The 26,548-nt window shown below is 40.8% G+C and overlaps 1 long non-coding RNA gene across 1 annotated transcript; it reads left to right on the top strand.

Annotated features, from left to right (window-relative positions):
• LOC309531360 lies at nucleotides 1–26,548 on the top strand. The gene is made up of 3 exons (XR_014219248.1): nucleotides 1–60; nucleotides 20,536–20,669; nucleotides 26,430–26,548. It is a non-coding gene; the product is annotated as an uncharacterized lncRNA (long non-coding RNA).

The following is a 26,548-nucleotide window of genomic DNA, read 5'->3' as shown; positions in this document are numbered from 1 at the left end:
CCCTTGTGTGTTTGGAGGCAAGGGTGTATTTGTGAACACAATGAAATCAACGGGCTGTTGGTGAGTGACTGTTTCTTCTGTTTAATGCTGAACATTAGAGGAATGGAGACTAAATCACTTGTGTCAGGATGATATTAGTAAACTGAAGGTCACTTTCAGCATACTTTAGCATGCCTTGGAGGCAATACTGATAAGGAGAAAGACAAAAGGACAAAGACAAAATTAACTTTTAATTTCCCACCAAAGCTACAGCTGACAGAAAAAGGGAGATGACTGGGATTGCTTGCAACATACCGTATAGGATTGTATATTAAATAGCTTATCTGATTTAGCTCATCACAGATACTGAGCATGTAACTATTTATAAACATTTATATATACACTCAAGTACATAGCGTGGTAAATATTAGTGACACATTTCATATCTCTTTTCAGTGCCAATTCCTCTTGCTCTAAATTAGATGAAGATATAAACAAATCAGATATATTAATTTTCTCTTGAAGAACCTTTCATGATTGCTTACCAAGAAAAGTTATTTACATGTTGATAAAAGGCATTATTTAACACAGTGTGTGGTAATTTCCTCTAACTCAAAGGCATTAGGTGCCTCAAAGAGCACATTTCTGCCTTATGTTCTAGTCCTCATGAACACATACATTCAAGAGGAAGAATTTTATTTGTTGTTCTGATTTATTTGTATGAAGCCAAATATTAAGCAGTGAAATTATTTATGTTTAACATATGGTGAATTATGCATGCCTCTTAAAAGTAAGGCATATGCCTTAGGGAAAAGTCAGGTTCATGCATTCAAAGTTATTGTCTTATCTGACTGCAGTAAATCATGCATGCAAATCGTGAATTAAAGCTTTAATGACATAGGATCTGCAAACAATGTTGTAGTGTAGAGAGCAGAATGCAGATCCCATTCCACTGACCCTTCCCTCCAGATTTCCAGATCCCCTCACCTGTCCAACTGTGAGTCACAGCATGCCATGGCTATTGAGCTCCCTACCTCAATATTTTTTTAGTACTGTAAACCTTGACGTTTTGCCTGAGCCTGATTACATCTCTTTCTTATGTATGTTTGTGTGGTGCTGTTTTGGCTACAGGAGGACCAGGAGTTAGAGAACTTAGCTTACTATATGATATTTTAAAAGCGGAAGAATGATGTATGTGTCATGTCTCAGATGGAGGAATCCTTATTAAAGGAGGAGGCCATGTCCCAGCTGCGGATGGTCCCCTCAGAGGAGGTCCTTGGCCAAGTCCTGGGTCAGGCTACCTCTGGTTGCAAGGAGCTGGGATCCTGCAGTGAGGCTGAGGAGGGGCCATCCACACCCAAGATGAGTTTAGCCTCAACACATTGAAGCCAAATGAGTTCCAAGCCAAAAGGAAAGTAGGAGGTGCCATAAACACTGGATGGAAACCTGATTCTGAGCAAGTGCATGGATACAGGCAATGGCTCTTCAGGAGCAACAGTCTCCTTGGAAATAAGACCCGCCTCTAAGGAGACCTCTGGAAAAAGGGGAGTTAATAGGAGTCAGGCTGTGGTGTGGTTCCATCAGCACCAGCTTAAACCCCCAGTGCTGAGCTGGAAGAGCTGCTAAACCAGCTCTGTGTCCTGCCTGCTACTGGGTTGCCTGTCTATGCCAAATCTGGCTGTGGACTGCTGTAACCTTGTCTCTTGCCTGACCCTTTTGAGCTCCGATAGCTTGGTCCCTGACTTTGAACTGCTGTGACTTTGCTTCTCGCCGGAGCCTTTGTTTTGGACTCTGCTTGCTTGCGCTCTGACCTTGGACTGACCCTCAGTCCTGCTTTGGTAATGCTGCTTTGCCAGCAAGTCCCCTGTTTGCTCGGAGAGCCACCAAAAATGCTTCTCAGCTGGGGCAACATTTGGTCTTAGGCTGGCCTGGGTTGGGTGACCCCAAACATCTTTATGAAAAAGGAGTAGGCTGTATTAAATACATATCATTACAATATCTTGTGTGGGTCCATGACCTGCTTAGCTGAGCTTGTTATCACTTTTAAACGTTTTGCCCTATTGCCTTGGTTCCACCTGTTGATTTGCTAACATCTTGCTATGTCTGTATATGGAAAAAACAAACCCCACAGCGCTGTAGTGCTGAAATAGATACAGTAGCTTTTTAAGGGGTTAAATGTGAGAGCTTAAAGTAGCTTGGAATATCTTTTCTGTATAAAAACAGGCTGGGCTTATTGCCATAAGCACACTCAAGAGAGTCATGAAGAATAATTGTGTGAAGTTCTTATTTTCCTTCAGAGCAGCAATGAACAGTTCCTAAAGGGGAGGGGAATCTTGTCAGATAAGATGGGTAGTTTAAAATAGCATCAATTTTGGTAGGTGGTTTTCTCAGATTCCAACAGAAGGAGGTCAGATAGACAGATAATACAAACAAGAGGGTCTTGTGTCACTCAGTGGCGTAGCGTGGGGGGTGCAGGGGGTGCCGGCCGCACCAGGCGCAACATCTGGGGGGGGGCGCTCGCACTCGCAGCTCTCTGCCCCTACCTGGCTCACTCACTCTCTCTCACTGCAGTGCTGGCTGTGCGAATCCGATCCGAGCCGCTGGGTCGCCGCCCACTGCGGAGGGGGTGGGTGCCAGGCGTGCGGTGTGGAGAGAGAGCGAGGGACTATCTGGGGCAGGGACAGTGCAGCAGCCGCCCAGCGCAGCGCTCAGCGCGGGAGAGAACCACACCAGACTAGACCAGGCAGCAGCAAGAAGAAGCTGGCAGCGGCGGCAGGTTAGGGGTTAGGGGGCACAAATTACTTGCCTTGCCCTGGGTGCTGACAACCCACGCTACGCCACTAGTGACACTTCTCTTTCCCTTTTCCCTTTTAAACCTGTATTATTATTATTTTTGGGGGGAATACATTTCCCTACCTCCCACCTAAATGTTTTCTGTAAAGAAACAGCATAAATGTGGACAGGAACAAAAAGAACATAATGAAAGCAAATCCAGGAAACAAAATCTACAGTACATATAATAAATGTATGCAGGCTTTGAGTTCTCCAGAGCTCTTCATCAGGCTACAAAAGTGAACAAAGAAGCAGGTGGGACAGAATAGTCTGGCTTTTTATGACTTCTGAAGAGTCTTAAGGTGGGATTTAATATTGGGCTGCACCAAGGCCTTTGGCCATTTCCCGTCTTTGGAAATACAATAACCATCTGTTGGTCTTCCTCCATCCTTTCACAAAACAGACAGGTTCCTTGTTAGGTAGGAACAGAGAGAAAGGTGCTGATTAACTTTAGTTGGTGTGCTAGTTTAAAATGTCAGCAGAGGTCAAATTAGGTAGCTTTACCTAGCAGTTCAACTTTGGTAGCAGAATATAGGTATATACCCAAACACACAAATGTAACTCTGTGTGATAAAGAAGGTTCCCTGATTCTGCAAAGTGTTCTACCCATGTTCAAGCAAATGTAAGTATACCCTCCTGAAAACCTTCTCCACTCAGCACAAGGGAGGGTTGGGGAGTAAGCAGGCAGGCTGATGCATACTGTGACATTGCGGGTGGGACTTGCATGTGGGCTACTGTCCCACCTGACAGTTTTAGCCCATACGTGTTGAGGTAAAATCCAGAACACACCTTCTAAGTGATAGTTAATGGATTTCCAGTTATTGTTCCTATACAATATTCTTAAAAAATGCAGAAGCATCTTGAGCTACAAATTTCAGGTCCAATATTTTATTATACTATATATTACATCTCCAATATCATTCATTTCTTATTTTAATCTGTTGTTCATACTATTAAGGGTAGGGGTGATAAGGTAAGGAAACTGGAGCTTGTGGGGTTTTTAAAAAATCTTGCATACTGTTAATTCAAAAGTCTGCCTTTTGAATTAAATAAATAAACTTCCCATTTATGCAATGCATGAATAGAACTATTTACAACTGTGGTTCTCTTTTAAGAGAAAACTCCTTCTTGCTAAAAAATTTTACTTATTTTTTCAAATTTAAATAACAGCTGTGCAATAGTTTTGAGAGTATCCAGAATGCTTAAGTAACAGTTTTTGAGCACACTATGCTTTCAAAATATTATTGGATGTAGATGCTGGTTCCCCCACTCCCCATTGTTTAATTAACAAAGTGTTGGCTAAATTATAAAATTATTGAGACATTGAGAAGATATTTGAAAGTCACTCCTTGTCAGCACTATGCATTAACACCAACAGGCCTGGCAAACAACTGGAATGGTTTGAAAGGGAGGACTTGAATCCCATCAAGTATTTAATCAATGCCTTCATGCTTTCTTTTTCTGTAGTTTGCTTCTCAGGATGCACCTGTATAATTATTGTCCTAGGAGATGTGATTCTGAAATCCTTTCCTGCTGCATAAACATTTGTTAATTGTATCTTGGGACCAGGATGAATTCTGATCTAAATCATGGCCTGTCCAGGCGATGTTCCCAGATAAGAGACAGGGGATTACATCTGGAATTGGCTTAGTTGTCTGCATTTCTCCCTTTGTTTTTACATTTTGGACTCTTAGAGGACATTCAGAGGTGCATCCACCTCTAAAAAAAATGTTTAGGGGTACTCTCATTTTCCTAATTGTATTGAAATATTGCCCCTCAATGATGCCAAACGTAGATTCACAAAATGTTGAGGGGTATGTATATGCCGGCGTCCCCCCAGAGAAAAAGCAGTGGGTGCATCTGAAAATTAGGCATAGGGTCCCGGTTGCAACAGCAAAAAAAAAAAAAAAAAAAAAAAACCCACAGAAAAATCAAGCACAATGAAATTCATCTTTCCTCATTTAGGGGGTGATAAAGGCCTTTTAGGGTGATTGAAATATTGTTTGAAGCCCATCTGTGCACTCCTTGTTCCCTGCCAGTTTTTCTACCCGATCAGCTGCTGCACCATTCTTTACTCTTTCTGGGAGTGTCACAGTGATTGTGGTGGTGTTACGATGCTGTACAGCAAATCATGCCTGGCTACATGATGACGCCACAAAGACAAATCAAAATAAGGACAATGCTTCCTAGTTCTCCTGAATGGGTGAACATGTTTGCCTTCTTCCATCATTTTACCCTAAAAAAACAAAGGGGGGGAAGCAACCTTAAAATGTGTGTGTTCTTTTTTTGTTTCTGCCCAAAGTTTTCTCAAACAGCACCTCCCTTATGCCTAAGCTGTACTATTATGGTGCACTTTAAATTGCTTGCTTTTTAAATCAATAGCAAGATTAGATATGACTTGATATGATTGTGTTTCAGATATTTAGTTGGCCATCATTGGATCAGTTTGGTCTTAAAGCTACAAGCTACTGCCAACAAATGGGACAGCGGGAGAAACGTCCTTTTTTACTTTTTTTAAGAACATGAGGGCTCTCCTGGATCAGACCAAAGGCTCATCTAGACCAGGAGCTTATAGGAAGTTCAAAAGCAGGACCTGAGAACAATAGTACTCTCCCTTCTTGTGATTCCCAGCAACTGGTATGCAGAGCTGGAATGCCTTCAACAGTGAAAGTAGAACATAGCCATCGTGGCTAGTAGTCATTTTTACAACAGAGAAACAATTATACGATCTTAAGCCTACACATGTACATTTTATTTGTATGCCACCTTTCCATATTTAAAACCATGCTCAAGGCAGCTTACAATATGGGGGGTGATACATAATTACAAACATAACAAAAGTAGTCGAGCAATAAATAAAACATCAAAAAGTGCACAACCAAATTGAACAATTTCCACATAAATCAAAATAAGAGCTAAAATAAACATAAAAAATAATATAGATAACCACAATAACCCCCTTAAGCAATGTCCCAGCCAAGAGTGTTCAGCAGCCTCAGCTTTTGGAGCTGGAATCAATGAGGCCCCACCCTCCCAGGCCAGGTGGGAAAAGTCCTGCAAGGCAGGGAGCCAGTCGTTCAGGACTCACAGCCAAGATATGTTCAGTGAAAGAACTAGTGACAAATTTACAGCTTAAATCCCTCCTATACATTTATTTACTGAGAAACAAGTCCCAGCATTTCAACATCACATTTCCATAAAATATTGTATCAGACTACATTATCTTTATATAGTTTGTGTTTACTGGAGATGCCTTTTTGTGTATGGATTTAAGATTATTGTTTTCAGACCAAAGATACAAAGAAATCCAGATATTTTAGCACATGCGTATATGTGTGTATCCATTCTACATGAGAACAGCAGACCAAAATATATCACATAGCACGTGCTTTGAGGATGCCACAATGCATCCGATTTGTGCTGACTCTGGCGGAGTTATCAAATGTCTGATTGAGCCCATGGAAAAACGCTTATCTAACTCCCACTGGACAGCTTCCTTCTTCTTGAGCTGGGAGGATAAAACTTTCTGCAAAGTCTTGTAAAACAGCAAGGTGCATTAAGTTAAAGCAACTCACCAGTGGCTTCAACCTCTATGTCTAGCACTAACTCAGCAGATGATTAGAGGACTGTGTGACCCTTGGCAGCTTTACAGGGTCATATTTTGACATGGCTGAACTGTTCTTGAACAATTCCTCCAATGTGCTTGGTACAAACAGTCTTTTCTTCAGCCTCAAGCATGCATGTCTTATCTTTCCTACCTTTTTTTTTTTAAAGAAGCATGGCTATTGAAATATACTGAAGGTTAACTCAGCTTCTTGCTTATGTTGGTTTTCTGTTTCCATTCTTCTGCTTGGACAACAGCTCATCGTGGTCTTTACTTCCTTTTTTAACTTCTGTAAAGGAGCCATTGCTGGCCCTGAACTGCAGTTTTGATCCTGATTCTGTAAATGGTGATATTTCATGCTGTATCGCCAGTTTAATGCACCAGTTTAGTACCACCAACCAAGAGACAACTTGGTGTAATCGTTTAGAGACAACTGCATAAGAGAAAGTTTGTTTTAGGATGAGAAACCTTTCTTCTGTTCCAACTAGGCCTATTTAGTGGCAGTAAGGAAGCAGAGAGTGTTGGGTGACCAGCAGGGCCAGCCCACCTATGAGACAAGGTGAGGCAGTTGCCTCAGAGTGGCAGGTTCCTGAGAGTTGGGAGGCATGGTAAATTTGACCTCTGCTGTGTGGAACACGCCCTGTGCTTGTTGACCTTCACGACCTCTCTCTCCACTGAGCAACTGCTGCTGTGTGCATGCACCTGGTGACCATGGGTGGTGGGTACATGGGTGGCGGGCATGAAGCAAAGAAGGGGACAATGGGCAGACACATGGCAGTGTGTGCACAGCAAAAGAGGCAGGAAGGAGTACTTTTTGTTTTGCCTCTAGTGGCAAAATGTCCTCAGTCAGCCCTGGTGACCAGCTACCAGTGAAGTCTAAACTTTGGGAATGGCTCAGTTGAACAGACCACTGTACTTTCAGTGTAACAAGGACAACAGCCTACCCACAGATTGCAGGACGTTTATTGCATTTCTTTTTAATAGCATTGAACATATCTAAAATTGTCCACAGTGGCAGAGAAGGGCAATTACTGAGACCATCTATTTAGAACCTTAATGGCATCCCTATTTCTCTGTTACCCACATTACAGTTTCATCAATGGCTTCGGATGCAGCAGAGAATTTCAGCTATTACCAGAGCCATCTTACTTTGCATCACAAATGCTCTTAGACATTTGGTGCTGTTTTCTTTGAAGTACTTCCCTAGTGTACCCTTGTTATAATTTTTAAAGCTTTATTACTAATTTCTGTGTCAGAGTGATAAAAGATGAATGGTCAACACATAGCTGTGTTAACGATGCCAACTGAGGACATGATTTATTAGTGAATAACATTACTTTCCATAATGATTTTTGTATAAAATATATATAGCTAGACTAGAACATTAACTTCACATGCAAATATTGCCAGCATATTTCCTCCCTGTTAAAAAGTAGCTGGAAAAATAAGTGTGAGGCACAAATATAGACTGAACAGCCGTTGTTTTTACACAGTTTGAGAGGGGCTGTAGCTGTATTCAAGCCTTATTATTATTATTATTATTATTAAAATTTGTATGCTGCTTTCCCATATAAATATGCTCAATGCAGCTTACAACAAAACAAGTTCCAAATATTTTAAAATAAAACAATATTTAAGCTCTTAGAAAAACAATATTGATTGGTGGTCTAGTCTGCTTACTTCAGGGTGAGTCTCACAAAAGATGGTACTTTCAAAGGGATTACAGCTACTCTAGAGTAAGGATGCATTCACATATATAGATGTGACCTCTGATGCCTGCATCATGAAATGATAACTTGCACGGGTGAAACAGACACCACAGACAGAACTTTCATGCACATGGCATGAACTAACTCAAACAGAATATTTTTCAAAGCAGAACGACCATACTTCCAGCTTCAAGTAACTGAATAAAGGGGTAAACGCAACCATCATTGCACATTCATAGAATCAGAGGTAGATGCAGTGAGGGCTTGTAGCTCCAGCCTCCACACCTGCATCTGGTTCCATCCATATGTTTGTAAGCAGGGGAGGATTCTGACTGGGCCAAGGTCTGCCCCCCTGTAAGAGTTCTATGGGCATACATGACAGTACCAAAGGCATGGATAGTGGGGGGAATTACCCATGGGTTGCTAGCCTAGAGAGAATGAAAGAGAGCAAAACGATGAGGATGGAGAAAACTAAAGTAGTGCAAAAGAGGTCTATTTCTCCCTACGTCCAGTCCACTGAGGCCTCAGCAGCTGTGGAAATCGATATAGATATTCAGCAGTAAATAGAATCATAGAACTGTAGAGTTGGAAGGGAACATGAAGATCATGCAGTCCAACCCCCTTCCCTGATGCAGGAATCTTTAGCCCAACCTGGGGCCCATGACCCTGAGATTAAGATTCTCATGCTCTACCTTCTGTGAAGCCAGCAAGTGAGGAGGTTTGGGGGCCTCACAAGGGAGCATCAATTACAAGCAAGTGTTAAACTCTTCAGGTGTTTTTTTCCTTAAGCGGCCTCCACTTTTTCTGTGAATGGTGGGACCTAGTCTGAGTTGAGCCTGGAAGCTTGTCCATCTGTCTAATTATTTTGCCTGACGCACGTTAAAAAATTACAACAAAGGAGCATATGAAGCAGAAAGCTATAAGGTGTGTGTGTGTTATTGTTGTTTAATCAAGTGATTTCAAGCATATATTTTTTTAAATTTCATTTCTTCCCATTACAAGCTGTGTTGAATGGCAGATTGCATCATTTCTTTTGAAAGCCATGTGTAAAGACATCACAGAACTGAAAGATGGTCTGCTGAGAATAATGAAAGAAATGTTGTCATAAATTTAATAATAATAGGCCCCAGTCAAGTATCTGAATTTGTAGGTTTAGCAAAAACACTAATTAAGCTCAGGTTATTTCTGTTTTTCAGTCATAAACTATGCTATTATTTGATAATTCTGCTCTTAATGGTGTAGCTATGATGTTTCCTGCTATGCATTGCTGGTTTCTTTTGTCTGTTTATGGCTAGTAGCCCAAAATCAAGGGCAGCTTGAGAACCTTGCCTACAGCAAAAGAAAAAAGAAAGAAAAACTTTTCAACAACCTGTTGGCACAAATGCAAGAAAAAGAAAAAGGTTAGAATTTGTACTGCATTTCTTCAATCTTTGAATTAGAGCTTCTCCTGATATTAACATCTTTTAACAGCTGATCAGATCCTTTAGAATTCTGGCTGAATGTAAACCAGGATCTCCATGCGGAAGCCAGTGTGCAATGGGAGAGAGAAAGGGAGGTGTGAGGAAGGGCTGTGCATCTACGGTGCTTCAGAGGCAATGAAGTCAGATGTCTGAATACAGAGGGCTTTGAATTTTTTTCACAAAAACCTAAAAAATCTCCCTATGAAAATGAGACACACAGCTCTTTACTTTTTGTGAAACAATATTCAACCTCAATAGACCATGTTGACCAGTTTAGTTTTAACCAATGAAATGGCAGTTCTGTCACTGGATTTCTCACAATTCCCAGTGTTTCACAGTTTCACAAGGCCTACTAGATTGTTTTGGTTCATAGCATTGGCTTGATGCCCTCAAAATGTCCTTCTCCATTGAAGGGAACTGGGAGCTCTATGGCTGCAAGGAATTACTGATTCAAGGTGAACAGGCATGATACAGAGAACCCCAAGCCTACCAGACATCTTTATTACAAAGCATATAGAGACAATAGACTGAATACACATTTATTGGATACATATTTACCGCGAAGGATCAAATACACAGACTACAGCAAAAGTACAAAGTCTATTTAATTTCTGCTAAAACCAATGGAACAAGCACACATTTAAGAACTTATCTCACTCTGATTTCAACAGTAAGTAAGCATGTTTATTTTTCTGTAGGCTGTGCCCATTATGTTTTGCCTTTGGCTGATGTAACACTGAGTTTGAGGGAACCACAAATCTACTTACAATCCGTCATTAGAAATGATTAATTAGAATCTGTAGGAACTGTTGGCTATTTCTGGCACTGCTGGGAAGTACTTTATCCCAGAGTAAAAGTAATTTGCCCCCATTGTAAATTCTGCAAAAGTTGTGCCATGCACAAAATCAGAAGGCTTTGGACTTAGCGAAGGTGTGTTAAGAAAGGCTCAGAGCCACTGTCAAGACTTAGTTTTGTCAATCTTAGTTAAATGTTGATGGTAGACACAGTCAGTTTCACCTCAAAATGGATATTTTTTAAATTCCTTTTTTATTTAGCAGTTTTAAAGTTTAAAGGTTGTACACTGGTCTAACCATACCATTTGTCAGGCAAGATAATGCAGAGTTGATATTCTTTAATGGCTAGTAAAAAACTCTTTATGAGATCTGGCTGTAAAAATATGGGTTCTTGTCCCCAATATATCTCTGCAATGTTCTGAATGTCGGGGAAACTATCGGAAGTTTGGAGAATGTGGCACACCTTTCCTACATCAGCCTCCAGCTAGAATGATGCAAGCTAGATTTATGTGCAGAGAACAAAAGGAACATGTTTGGCACTGGTAGAGAAACACACAGAAATGGATTGAGCAAGCTGAAGGCAAAATCTCCTGAGGTGTTGGGCTGTCCCTCCTAGCTGATCTGATGTGGGCCACTGGAGTGATGCTTATAGAAGTATTTAAACTGTCTCTGCCTATGTTTGGTTTGTATATTTGAAGCTAGCAGTACAAAATCCTTTTCATTCCAGAGCGTCTGTTCCACCTCTTGTAAGCAGCATGTCCACCTCCATCTCCTTGAAAGATTCCATCAACGGTGTCTCCAAAAAAAATTTACATATCACTTGGGAAGACAGGTGAACTAATGTCAGTGTACTGGAAGAAGCAAAGATCACCAATGTCAAAGCAATGATTCTTCATATCAACTTTGCTGGACTGGTCGTGTTGTTCAAATGCCTGATTATCATCTTTCAAAGCAACTACTCTATTTCCAACTTAAGAATGGAAAGAGAATTGCCGGCGGACAACAAAAGAGGTTTAAAGACACTCTAAAATCTAAAAAAACAATAACGTATAAACATGGATAATTTGGAAACAAGCAAGCTCTCCAATTAGAGAATAGCCTCTACCAAAGGCGTCTTGGATATTGAAGAATCACAAACTCAGGATGAAACAAGATAAAAGGAAGACATGTTTGGCAAATCCTCACCATGATCAACTCCCACCCAGAAACCTATGTCCCCACTGTGGAAGGACGTGTGGATTCAGAATTGGCCTCCACAGTCATTTACGGACACACCATTAAGACCGTATTCATGGAAAACAATCTTACTTAGCTACAAGTGATTGCCAGAGAAAAAATGAAGAACTGGGTCCATGCGATACAATACATTAAACTCTAATTTTTGAATTATTAAAATTTTAATTGAGGAATCTTAAATTTGGACTTACGATTTCATGCCACGTAACAGTCACATACTGGCTGTAAAATATACTTGTTTTACATTCCCCTGCAAAAGACAAAGCAAAAGCATTACAGTTTAGACAAAATTAAAAGTGGGCATTCTTAAGGAGCATTAATCAGGGAATTAATGTACTTGCCACTTCCAAAGATGCAAAAGAGTATTGGGTCATCTTCGTATGATTAGTCATTTGCCGAAGCACATTTACTACTGGAAATCACTGGCAAGTCCCCAACACCACCCATTTTGATTTGAAACTTTAAATGCTTGTTCCCACAAAATCCTTCACCCTTCAGCAAAATGGATGGCTGAAGCTTGTTTGGTGCTAATTATGTTCTGTGGTCTACCAAGACTGAAGTTTATTTGTTTTGCAGCTGCCACAGGACTGTTACTAACAAATTAGCTTTCATTTATTTCAAAGAGGGCACTAGCACTGGACAGAGAATGTTATGGTCCCACATGGAGGTTACTGAACAGCACTTGCATGTCACTTCAGCTTTGCAAAGTCTGTGTATTTACTTTTTAAAAACATAAACCAGTTTTCAAACAGAATGGCCCTCAAAGTGGTTTACTAAAATGAAGACAAACAAACTTAATAAAATTTTAACATCAGATTAAAAGCAAACATTTCTTTATATTGTAACAGTAAATTTGATTTATAAATTGTTTTCTGTTTATATTTGGCTTTCTGTGTGAATAAGATGCTTACTGTTGGTCCAGCCTCTACCAGGCTGGTGTTCATGAAACTTCAAGGGGGGGGGGCGGACTATGAATGGTCATGGTGTGGAAGAGGCAATGTAGTCAGTTGTAGAAGCATCTGACCTGGTATTAGTTCTGGAGTTTGGCCTTATTACACAATCTATTCTGTACCACTCCATCTAAGCTCCTTTGCTGATCTAGCTATTTGGCCTATAATTCCCTTGGTGGTCAAAGGTTGGGGAAACTCACAGGCTGAATCAGTGTCTGGTAGTTAAAGTTCTGGTGAAATCCTTTCGCTCTGCCATTCAGGAGCTAAAAATGCAAAAAGTACTAGATAGCTGATCCAAAGGTCTCCAATATATTCCAAGGATGTTGGTTTCAGCTGGACTCAGCACTGCATGCTCCAATACATGTGTCTCATATGACACTGTTTGCGTAATCAAAGGAGCAACTCCCCACCGACTATAAACAGTATACTTTACTAAGATAGTTTCATAGAAGTCACTTATAGGGCGTACTGAAACAAAACAAAAAACCTGCTGTCCTACCCTTGTGATGTTACTAGACCTCTTTTGTGATGACAATTGGTTTTTTGAAATAGAGGTGAACCAGAATGAAGAATCCTTTGTTAGAATTAATACAGAAAGTGGTACTATGAGACTATTCAGCTCCCCCTTCAGCTTTTCTGTGCTGGTCTTCAGAGATGGGGGACAGATTATCTAGAGGCTGCAGGTAAAGTCTCGCTAGTAATGTAAAATGACTAGATAGATAGATAGATAGATAGATAGATAGATAGATAGATATAGATATATATTCTTAACCTATGTGGGAGCAGCAACCTTTGCTAGGAACTCGTACATGGCAGCTGTGGTCAAGTGGATGAAGAATAAACTGAAGCTGCATCCAGGCAAGGTGAACACAATGGCAGTGAAGCAGTGGCGTAGTGTGGGTTGTCAGCACCCGGGGCAAGGCAAGTAATTTGCGCCCCCTAACCCATGGATTTGCGCCCCCTAACCCTAACGCCCAGATGTTGCGCCCGGTGTGGCCGCCCCCCCTGCACCCCCCACGCTACGCCACTGCAGTGAAGGACTCATTGGAGCTTGTGAAAAACACAGAGGTACCTGCGACTGATGGGCTTTTTGAGCCCCCAAGGATAAAGCAGGGCAAAGGAGTTAGACAATGTCACTTTCCTTATCTAATCTTTTGGGGATGTGGGTTACTTGCAGAAGAATTCCCAGTCAACTTTAATTGCCCAAACAGAAGTTATCAGCATGCAACTGAACACCACTCAAAAACAGAGACCCTAAGCTGCTTCACTTGAGGTTCCCAGATGGGTCATTATTGTCCAGGTTGGGGGGCCACCTGTCAGGGATTCTCTAGCTGTGATTCCTGGGGTTCATTCCAACTCTACAGTTCTATGATTGGAATTCATCACCCATGTGTCTAATTGACAGCTGTTTTCAGAAATGTCTTTTTCCAGATGCATCATATTTGCAGATGGAGACCACTTCTTGAGGATAGAGATGTGGCTGGCAGCAATCAGCCCTGACTTTGTAACGTCAGCTGTCGACAATGGCAATGTGTGCTACACAAGCTGGATTGGTGCTTCCCAGAATGTAGGGGGTTATAGCTGAGGAAAAAGAGAAGTTTATGGAGACACTACAGATTTCATGATGGATGCAGAATGCACTTATTACTTTCCCATGATCTTGTACAATCTGCATCTAACATCTGAATGAAATATACTGAATGAAATGTATACTGAATCCTATCAATTCTATCAATGTGAATTCTAAATCCACACCTCTCCCTGCCTGTTCCCCTCACTTGTTTGAATAACTGCTTTGCTTTTCAACTCCTGTGTCACCTGGCACAAATACCAGACTGATTGTAAAGCTGACAATAGAGAACTCAGGCAGAGATTAATTACATAGTGATCATATCCAGTTCAGTTTTTTCCTGTTACATAGCATGTATGCATTTCATGTTAGCATGCTGCCTGTTTCATGTGGAAGAGAAGAATATTGGTGACTTGCAAATGAATGTGGGTATGGGCAACAACCCAGGATTCCTTGCTGTCAAGGCTTACACAGTAATTAATAGGTGCAATGAGGCTATTCTAGACTACCAGAGCACCTTCTCTGTCAACTTCCATTGAACTGGAGAGCACCAGTAAACATTGAGAGGGTGTGTGTGTGTGTGTGAAAAGTGGAGCACCTTGATAAATGTCAGCCTCTGACTATAAATTGTGTGGCTCAAGCTGCTTTAATTGGACTAATCCGCATAGCTGGTAAGAATCTGATTTAAGCAGCTGTGTGGTGCAAGCACTCAATCAGAGGACTTGAACTAGAGGTGAAGGAGAGGTGCCAGCTTTTCTCCCATGCCAAAACAAAGATCCCTGCCAGGGCGATGGCTTGGGGTGAAAGAAATTTGATCCTTGGAACAAAATCCTACAATACTTCTCCATTTCTCATTCCAAAGCTAGACTCTGAATTATGAGTCATTTTCTCAGACCACCCAGTAATCAGCAATGTTTCTTGTTTACTTAATTCATTCTTTCGCTTCACTCTATATATGATTTACTGGGGGTGTGCATCAGATTTTGACAAATTCTGAGTTGGTCTGGGCTGATTTGGAAAGGTTCGTGGCTTTTCTAAACCAAAGTTTGGTCTTTCTGAATCACCGTGAAGCAAATGAGGAACCTCTGGCATGATTTGGAGAGATGTGGAGATTTGGACATCTAAAAAACAACTATGCAGATAGCATGTTTCCAAAAAAATTCAACAATTTATCCTCAAGCTTGCCATATAAGGAAAATGCCATATTGGGGAGAGGGTGCTGTGCAGAAAACACAGGAAGGAAACACAGAGGTTGGCTCTGCCAGTTTTAAGATTGCAGATTTTGGAAGGTTTACATCTTTACTGCCCCTTTAGCCAGTGAGAACAGATGTAGGCTTGATATATAATATGTGGAGGATAATAAAAGTGACCTGCCTATCAGACGAATGAGATTAATTATAGCTTCCCTTTCTCTGCTGGTAAGTTCTGCTCTGCTGCTTCTTCATAATGATTTGTCTGTGTCTTGCCATTCGTGCAGTAGTCAAGGCAATGGAAGTCAAGAGCTTTTATTTTTTTAAAAAAAGGCAGAAACCTTCATTAGGATTCTGATAAGCACTGAGGTGCACTTGTTCAAATACATCTCTCTTGTAAGCCTGATCCTTGTCACTGATACAAAACCACATATACCAGTTTTATTTTTATTTTTGGCTTTGTGTTTTGAGGCTAAGCAAATGCTTGTACCTATACAGCCAAATGGCATTTCATGTTGTAAGATCATTGGGTCCAGTAGGGCTGTAATGGAGATGAATTAAGCTCTGCTTTGTTTTGGGCCATGGCAACAAGAATGAAAGATGTATTACATTCTAAACCACATGTTTTACAAGGAGCCAAGAGTTACCACAGAACGTATAAAACATAAATTTGGCATTGATCAGTGTATAGTTATGGAATGAAGTAATTAACTTTTACTGGTGAGATGTTTTCCCAGCTTATCTTCTGCATAGTTTTTGCTGTGGGTTAGCCAATTACTTTGTATGGAGGATGGCAACAGGCTGCCTCATGTCCAGAAAGGCAAGGTTCAACATACGTCTTCAAAAATCCATTTCCCTCTGGCCTACTTCTTACCACAAGCAACAGCAACCGAGGTGGAAAATCTGTGGCTAGAAGTTACCACTCCAGACAACAGGTGCAAGCTCACCGTAGGTATTTCAACATTGCAGCAAAAATATTTAATTTCTTATAACACATAAGAAACTAGGTGTCAGTGAGAAGACTTAGAGGCTACCTTTGAGGTCTTGTTTTACGATCAAGTGGTCTATAAATATTATGAAACAAACAAACAGCTTCCTCCCTGGTATGTTACGGTAGCTTACCATATGTTGGGTTGTTATTGTTGTTACTGTTGTTAGTGAGACATTGTCTAAATCCCAACCTGCATTCTGAAGCGGCACTGTTTAAATGCAGGGCTAGCCCAAGAAATTTTGGCTTTGCTGTTCAAGACAAAACAACAAATGACATCCCTCTGCACACAGAGAGAGAGAGAGAGACAGAGAGAGTCATGGTGCTTAGCACCCAAGGTGAGTCGAGTTTTTTAGGTATCTGAAAATGAAAAGCCCACAAACACCCCCCCCACCCTGGCAGTAACAATAACATGGCACCCAAAATCAGCTGCCTGATATCTCAGTTTCACTCGCTCAATGCAGGCCTGCTGACTACCATTTGGTCTGGTGTTTGAGAGAACTTCATTACAGTATTTAAACTATGTTAAATCCGTATTTGCTGGGCAGTGTGTGCTCTGATCTCAGCAATTATTTAGCCCTTCTTTTGCTGTGTATGAATGTCAAGATCTGAGCAAGGTTTCTTTATTCCAAAGAGCATCGGACCAGTGTTTCTGCATCCTACTAGGTCAGACCCTAAGGGAAGACATTGAAATAGCTTGCTTGACACCTCTTGAAAATAGCGGGGGGGGGGGAGGTCTATTTTCACATCTCTTTCTCTTTTGCATAATGTATGATATCTGAATTAACTTTCATGACATATTAACACTCTAGAGCTGACTTAATATATAGTGTTATGTAATACATTATGCATGGCTTGTGCATCAGTTGGGCTGCGATTTCGGCAGCCACAGACTTGAAATGGTCTCTCAGTGACATAACTGTTAAGTAACAATGAAGCCAAATTCTGCATGCTGAATTTTATTTTGCATTGCTTCTTGTTATGTTTGACTTTTCTAATTTACTGAAACCACTAAGATGTAAACTGTGACTCTCCTCTTCATGTTATCCACAAAAAGGAAAGGGGATGGGGGTGGGATTTCATTCCTTTTCCTTCAAGCTGAGCTAATTCCCTTGACGTCCCATTGTAATTTCAGTCTACAACATCAGAAGCATTATGAATTGTGATATCTTTGCCTGGTACAGGCAATAGGATGTGAAGAGAAAGAACAATGCTCAAATGTTAACATTGTGATTATAATGCGCTATTCACAAGCGTGGAAATGGCATGATCAACATGCCTGCACTTTCACAGAACCACAGAACTGTAGCGTTGGAAGGGGCCCCAGACAGATGGCCAGCCAACCTCTCTTTGAAAACCTCCAAGGAAGGAGAGTCCACCACCTTCCAAGGGAGTCCGTTCCACTATCAAATAGCTCTTACTGTCAGAAAGTTCTTCCTCATGTTTAGTTGGAATCTCCTTTCTTGTAATTTGAATCATGTTTAATGGATCTAAAAATAGTTACACTGCCAATGCTAAAAAGCTTTTAAGCAGCATTTTATCGGGATTATATGAATTGGATTGATGCTGAATAAAACATATGCATGAATGGCTATATTTGTTAATTCCAGAAGAGCAGTCTTGTTAGCCTGTAGCAGCAAAAAGGCAGTCATGTGGCCTTAGAGACTCACTGGTATACAATGATAAACTTCCAGAGGAAACAGCTTAATGTGTCCAGTTACTTTGTCCTTCTTCTTCCTTTTCTCTCTTCTCTCAATTATCTTCTATTTGAATTTAGTTTATAGGGTCCTTGTAGCAGATGTATGTTGTTGTTTTAAATCAGTAGCAGTGTACATGTGTTACGTCTTGGTGTGGTGTTGGCAGTCTTTTTTGGGAGAAAGAGGAGAAGGAGGAGGAGAAGGAGAAGGAGCCAGTACTCTTATATGTCTCTTATAAGTCCCATGTGTGGCAACATAATTGCTGCCATGGACAGCTTAAAAAGAAAAAGATGCCAGTACTCTGTACTGCTGAGGACAATTAAATAAAATGGAATAATATGGATTGAACCATTTCTTAATGGAATAATATGAAATGAACCTAGAGAACCATGTGTAAAGAAAATAGCTGCTAGCACTGTTCTGAACGTGCATTTGAAAGAGTCCATTTAGTGTTGTAATAAATGATAATCACAACCCTCACCATTCTTTTTTCAGTTGTTTCAATCTCTCATTCCTTTAATTCATCATTTGCAAATAGAGTTTGGAGGCCCATTTTTGTTCAGTGAGAAGTTGAAATAACCTTTAATATGCAGAAGACATATTTTGCATCTAGAAGGATCCAGCTATGCATAACTATGATGCTATGTAATAATAAATAATTATAATAAAATACGTTGCATCCTTTTTACTCTGTAAAGGTGTGCAGGTATGAATATAATAACCTTTCTTAAAAATATATTCATCCTTGTCTTTCATGGACAAATTAATATCTAAGAATATGAGAGTGATATTCATTGGTTGTCCTACACAACTAGGAGGCTTTATTGTCAATTTCCAATCTGTATTACTAACCATACCCTTTGCTCCTTTGGCACTAAATGAAGTGTACAGCTATTCTACTAATTAAGCTGCAATTTGTATGTAAACATAATTTTGCCATTTAGAAAGTTATGAGCAGGCCACTTTTTGAATACAGAGCTAAGAAGTGACTTTCAGGGTCACAACTTCTCACACTTCCTATGGCTTCTTTTGTTTAATTTGAAATCCTCAGCCTTGCATTTAGCTAATAATTAAATGCACAGTGTTTGATCACTCAGCCTGCCAGTGAAGTGGCAAAGGCCTTTTTCACATAGTATGCTTTCCTTATGACACATACTGTGATGTGACATCCTCAGCTGGGCTATACAATGCACTTCTAACCCTTTGTAAGTATCCGCTGTTACCATCATTCACACAGGACATCGGTCAAAGGCAAGTGCCAAGTTATTTAAATGCATTAATAAGTGGAGTCAAAGGGTGTCTCTCTGTGTGTGTGTTTGGAACAAAGCTCACTCAGAGAGCACATCTTTTACATGCAGAATACTGTGCCGGTTCAGTTTTCAGTTTCAGCAATTATCTTAGGGGTATGGAATTTCTGACCCCCCCCCCAGATGTTAAACTACAGTTCTACAGTTCCAATTATCCCTGAACATTAGCCATGCTTACTGGGGTTGATGGCATTTGGAGCCCAACAACAGCTGGAGGGCCACAGGGTCCCCAGCCCTGAAATAACAGGTCTCAGGAAGCAGTGCTCTCCTTTCCAGGTGTGGCCATCCTCCGCTTGACTTTATTGTTTATTGTTCTATCTGCACCAGACAATCTGTGGTTAATTTAAACTGTGAATGATTGGAAAAAAATAATCAAATATCAAGCCATGGTTTTTGATCTTGCCATGTTTTAAAAACCCATAGTTTTTTAACTAATCACAGTACCTGTTTTGGACATAATAAATGGTGGTTAGTTTCAAGGAGGAAGTGGGTGTTTCTAGTCTCCTCCTCATGGCTGCTCTGAGGAAGGAAATGGAAGGGGGAGCATGTGAACACAAGGCTTGTCCAGCCTTGTTCCCTTGGTCAGAAACCATTCTGCTTCTGCTTTTCTTTAGTTGTAATATGCAAACTTCAGTTTTTTGTGGAGGAGAGAAGAGAAAGCTTGAACCCAAGGCTTGACCAAGCTCATCCATGGTTTAGCAATGTGTTTGAACTGAGCCACTGAACTGATTGCAAATATGTCGGCATTATGCCAGTATTGAACATTAATCAAATCATAGCATTAGGTACAAATTATGGGCCTTTTATGACATATATCAATGACTAAGGCCTGGCACGTAGACAAATCAAGCCAAATAAAAGAACCAGATTTCTGTCCCTGATAGTACCAAATGAACAATCTACTATACCTGTTTCCCAGGTAGAATCTGCATCACCCATTGCCACATCTTATATCATTCCAGAGCATCCTCTGACCGTCAGAGTGACTTTCCAGGGAGCACAAGGGATTGCATTAAGGAAGCAGGGTGGGGAAAGCGCTTTTGCATGACTGGAGTTCTGCTTATACAACTTGGGATCCCACCCATTGTTATATATCCTCTCCACTTTCAGCAAATCTGCTTTCCAGCCTTTAAACCTTCTCTACAGCCAACTGGTGTCTTTTCCTAATTTTCCCACCTGTTCAGATAAATAACAAACACAAATTGATTTTGGCTTTCAGCATAGAGGGAGGAGAGAAAGATGACAAACTACTTCTTTCAATGAAGAATGGTTTCTGGGAAGAGAGCATTCTGGAGTGGGACGGAGACAAAACACTGTATCTGGAATTCATTTTCTTCATTGAAGACTTTCCAGGTAATAACCATACATATTGTAATGTTTATAGCCTTCTTATTTTGTTCTCGTTACATTTTAAATCACTGATTCCTAAGGTGCTATTCCTCCTACATACTGTTTGGTCATAATCATTTGTTGCAGATAAATGTGAGCCCATTCAGACTTTTTTTTAAAAAAAAAGTCTAAATAAATACCCAGTTTTATCTTTGCTTTTAATGTTTTCACATTTGAATCTGCTGATTTTATATACACTGTATGCCATGGTTCAACTTAGCAAACTACAGTGGTACCTCAGGTTAAGAACTTAATCCATTCCAGAGGTCTGTTCTTAACCTGAAACCATTCTTAACCTGAGGTACCACTTTAGCTAATGGGGTCTCCTGTTGCCGGTGCTGTGCAATTTCTGTTCTCATCCTGAGGAAAAGTTCTTAACTCGAGGTACTACTTCTGGGATAGCGGAGTCTGTAACCCGAAGTATTTGTAACCCGAGGTGTTTGTAACCTGAGGTACCACTGTACTCCCCCATATGGCATTCCTCTTGAACATACCATGTGGGAAATGATGAGTATACACAGTCTTTTACCAAGTGCAACACAAGAGGAATTCTTAAATTGAGCCCAGAAATCAACGAGGAATTATTCTCTTGGTTTCCCCCTTTCTTAATTAAAAAACAAAAGAAAATGCAGGAGGTAAAGAATGACAACATTCTATTGAACGATTCGCCATCCTTTTGAAGATAGACTACAAATATTGTATGAATCTTTCCATGAAAATAGCATGTCATAAAAGATCATTATCATTGCAATGGTTACCAAAAAGGATGCCTTAAGGGGTTTTGAACAGTAAAGTCCACAAGGTTCATGCAGAGGTATAATATTTAAACTGGTAAAGCTGCTCACGCTATTTTTAATAGTCCATATCTGTTCATCTGTGTAAATCATGCTTTCAAAAAAGGTTCATTACCAAAAGAACTTTACTCGGGAAGGGAATGTTAATAAGTAATGAAACAAAGAGCTCTGTCATAGAGATTAAGTACCCCTGTGTCTAAGTACAAAGTTCATGTAGCAAAGTGCAGCTGTTACTCTGCTCATAACCCTACAGCAGCCTTCTAACCTCCGTTCAAAATCTGTCTGCTGGCTTTCCTGTTACTGTGCTGACTAGTGCAAGGTCCAGCCAAGGTTCAAAGTTCACTGTCTGAAGGCTTGCTGGCTGTGTTCTTTGTGCAGATCTGACAATTTGCAGATAAGCCACAAATGGCTTGTTTAGATCATTTGCCCACGCAGTGGAGAGAGTTTCCATCCTTGGTTCTCTCATGGAAGCTTAGAAAATACAGAAAGCATATTCAAATAACTACTATGGTAACATACCAGAAATTATAATGCATTTCATTAATGCTTGTGAAATAATGCTGCTTGGTTGGGGTGGGTGAGAGACCCTGATATATAGCACAACCTCCAGAATGTAAACTTGAAATCAATCTAAGCAAATGGGCGAAGAGTTAAATACATGGCTGAAAGCAGATTAATAAAGTTTTTTTCTATATTATATTTGGAAAGTATTCCAAATGCTCTCACTGTTAGAGTTTTAAGGAAACATGACTTTATTTTCATTCATAACTCGAAATTACATGGGGACATGCTAAATTTGGATAACAATGAATTTTGCCCAGTCAATCCAAAGCACAATTAGTGGTTTGTCTCAGTTGCCAAGCTATGAAAGGGGCAGTGCCAAGCAGACCACTGCACCTGTAGCTCCTTGGCACCACAGATGCGAGGCAAAAGGCAGCTGTGGTTCCTTTAATTATAAGATGTATGTGAAGGGATGACAGTTTCAACCACATTGCCGTTTTGCTTTTTGATTGTTTTAGAAGCTGTTCTCACCAGGAAGTTCTAAAGGTCACAGGAAGTTTAGAAAAACCAGCCCAGGAAATCAAAACTTTAAAAGAGAAAGAAACAAAAAATGTATGGATGACAGAAAAGAAATTTAGCAAATAATAGAAAACAGAACCTTAACACAACTTTGGTTTGGTTAAGAAGTTAGGCAGAGAAGTGGAAATACAGTAATGCAGATAGGTAAAACTGGCTAATGCAGTTGATTACCGGTAGTTACATCCAGAAGAAAGAAGCCTGGATGAAAAGAGCTGCAGTGGTCCAAGACTGTAAAAGCTGAAATGAGATAAATGGAAACTGATTTACAGTGAAATATTGGCTCGGGGAAAGAAATAAACTAGACTGGGTTTAGATGGATTCTAAGAATTGTAGTTTACTCAGTGCAGAGCTACAATTCTCAGCACCCTTAACAAACTACAGTTCCCAGGATTGGGGGGCAGGGCTTAAATGTGCTTTAGATGTATAAATAGCCCAGTATGCCACTACCGTGATAGCTTTTCCAGGTGCTGGAATGCCATAAAATACCCTTACAGGAAGAACCTCCAACATTATTTGTGCATCAAGTCTGACCCCAATGATGTGGACTATGCATAGCTTGGAAAATTCAAGACACAGAACTGTAATGTAATGTAATGTAAAAAGAAGAAGAAAAGACCCTCCTTTTAAAGAAAACCAGTGCCTACGTGCATTTAAATGTTAAAAGGGAAACTAGCTCAAAAACAGCCCCAAAGAAACACACACACTCCAAATAACAAGCTTTCTCTACACTGCCTGGCCAGGGTGTTGTGCTTGACAGGATCCCAAGATAGCAAGAGCGATTTGTTTTAAATCAGGAGTGGAAATCTGATACCATCCTGTGAGAACAGGACGCTGGACTAGGTGGACCATTGGCCTGATTCACCTGGCTCTTTTTATGTTCTTAAGAGCAGCCAAGTTAACATTTCAAAACTCATGCAGATTCTGGCTTCTTTTGTCTAACCAGCAAATGCACCAACAGACTGCTTCAGAATAGCCAGGTTATAGTGAACAAAGCTTTGATAGCCAACCAATATAGATAGATCATTTTCATCTCGGGTACAGCTTGGCCAGAATGCACAACTTACTATGCTCAACTTTTCTCTCAGCATCCTACATATGCCTTATCCCAGGCTTTTTCATATCAGCCAGGGCAGCAGGCAGCACATGGCAAGCTAAGCTAAGACTCTACTGAAAAATGAGAGGGCCATTCTGAAAGAGGAGGAAAGCCAGAAACCGGGTCCTAGATACAGTAACATGCTGCTGTTCTCTCCCGCGTCTGTTGCCTTGCTTTCCTTTCTGGTCCCACTGCTTCCCTTATTAAAATGCAAGCTCCACTCTGCTCCAGGCCACAGCAAAGGCTCCAGCTACCTGACACTTTCCAGGAAGTTCCAAGGTGCATTATGCCACCATAGGAAAGGGCAGGTGCTTGTGGTCTGAATTGCAGCTGCCCTGCAAATACTCCACTTCGCAAATGCCGCAATCAGCTCTGAAAGTTCTTCATTCTGAAATCATCTATTAAATGAAATGCTAACTGCTACCACAGATTCATCCTATCTTTTCAATTCAGTTCGCCCCTCTGATGTTAGAGCACTGTGGGCAAAATTGTACTGAGGAATAGCAGGCAGAATGCTATGGCAAGTTGCTTGACCTGAGCTTGATACGCGAGTGGAAAACAAGAAGTGCAAGAATTAGATTGAAATGGAACATGGGGGAAATAGCCACCCCCCTACTCCTTCCATGCCAAGACCTTGTCCTGTGACATAGGTCACATGCTTCATAAAGGTCTTATGGGTTTTTCTGTTTCCTGTGTGGGCCAGCCTTTGGCAAGGACTGGGGATGCTTTGAGGACTGCTGTGTAGTTATACCTTAAGTGGTGGACTGAATTAGAGATGGAAATTTTACTTTCTAATGGAATCTTTGCACTAGGTCAGCAGCTGCCCTCACCTTCTCTGGGGCACATTTGGCAGAGTTTTCGCTCTGAGGGGTTACAGATCAAAGTAAATAACATGATCTCTGCAATTCCCCAGAGGCCCCGTGTTCCTATGAAGTTATCTTCCCACACCTACAGTCGTGCACTCTTGGCTCTGAAGAGCAAGGTCAGAAGAGGCTTCCTTTCCAGACTGCTTCCGTCTTTGAAAAATATACAAAGGGTTTCCTTTTTGCTTAGCAAAAGTCAAAGCTACAAGCTGTGTTGCTACAAAACCAGAATGGCAGATTCAAGTCCAAGAGTAGCCTTCTTTTCTGCTTGTTGTGCTTTTCAAGTTCATCCCCACTGAAGCCACAAGCTGCAACAGGAATGGATATGGCAACGTTTTCCAAAGCTTCTTGAATGCAAGCCTATGTTCTGTATATTTACACAAGAATTACCCTGAGCACTAGATCCATAAATGGGAGGCTTCTTCAGAAGAGCACACTGGTTTTTTTAAAAGCAAATTGGACAAAACAGGACTCAAAGATTCAGCTATATCTTCTCTTTTCCTGTGGGTTTGGGAAGGTGGTGAATCAGAGAATCAGAGAATTGTAGAGTTGGAAGGGATGCTGAGAATCGTCTAGTCCATCCCCCCTGCAGTGCAGGAATATGCAGCTGTCCCATATGGGGAGTGAAACTGCAACTGGTGAGAATATTAGTAATTAGTCCTCAATTAATTCTTCCCTAAGCACATATGGTGAATTACGCATAAAGAGTGACAAGAGGGAGGAGAACAAATGCTTGAACCATGCCTTGAAAAGGCCCAGCCAAAATTTAAATACTGATTTTAAAAACGAGCAAAGCTACAACTATTTCTACTACTTCTGTCCTTTCTCCAGTGCAGGGTTACTTTAAATTGTTAGGCTGGAAATCCACATGCTGCACCAGTCCACTTGTATAGCAAACACACCTGTAGTGAACCAACCTGGGTGCAGTTGACATTGACGTGATGTGTACAGTTGGATCAGTGCACCAGTGGAAGAAGTTTAAATGTTTCCTCTGATGTTCTCAGAATTCTGATTGTTGTCAGAATTGTTGTATGCCTGGTTTCACAAACACGCTATAGCAGCACTTTTCAAAATAGTGTCTAAGGAATATCAATGGTTTTCTTGTATAGCTACCTCAGTCTATGCGCTGCCCTGTGCCCTGCCCTAAACATTGCAGTGGAGAATGGGGGGAAATGGACACAGGGTGCCTTTTTGTGGGGGGTGGGGCTGCCCTGTGCTACACTGACTGGTAGTGGCTTGTCAGGGTTTCAGGCTGGAAACATTCCCAGCTCTACCTGGAAATGCTGGGAATGGATCTGGAACATTCTATATGCAAAGCAGATGCTCTATCACTGAACTACAGCCCTCCCTCAAAGCAATTATTATTATTATTATTATTATTATTATTATTATTATTATTATTATTATATTTTATTTTACTAAAGCTATGAGGTGACCACTGCTGAGATTCTCCTGGCACATGTGATTAAATTTTATATGGGTTCGCAATGTACATCCAAGATGTTGCTTTGTCTGTTGCATAGTGAGGGTGATGTGGGTGGACTGATCCTGCAAGTAGCCATATACGGCAGGGTTATGTGGGCAACTATACTCAGTGCTATTTTTCTAGAAAAAGAGGTTCCAAGCTCACCATGAACAGCTCCCTTGTTCTCTTAGAATGGCAATGGTGTCCTGTGTTCCGATGAGTTCCAGCCGGGGGGAAAAACCCTGACTCTACTATGTGGCTAGGGTTCTCCCATAGAAAGGATTAATTAACTTGTTCAAGCACTTGTAAAGCTGCCAGTTGCTTGTAAAAGTGAATTTACAAAACTGTGAGGAAGGAACAGTGTGATATTTTGAGTATGCTAATTGAAAGCGAGGCATTTACCGAGGTTGTTCTTGTTATTTTCTGCAGATTCAGATCTCAGCTCCTGACAAGGGATTCAGGGCAGAACTAAAATATGATGACTGACTTGGCAGCAGGGAAAAAAGGTCATTTACTCTAATGCAATAAAGATAAAGCAATAAGTTCCA

The sequence above is a fragment of the Podarcis vaucheri genome (assembly GCF_965113315.1).
Source record: "Podarcis vaucheri genome assembly, chromosome: 4".
NCBI lineage: Eukaryota > Metazoa > Chordata > Lepidosauria > Squamata > Lacertidae > Podarcis > Podarcis vaucheri.
Note: the sequence above shows the minus strand (reverse complement) of the source record. Positions and strands in the feature narration are given on the sequence as shown.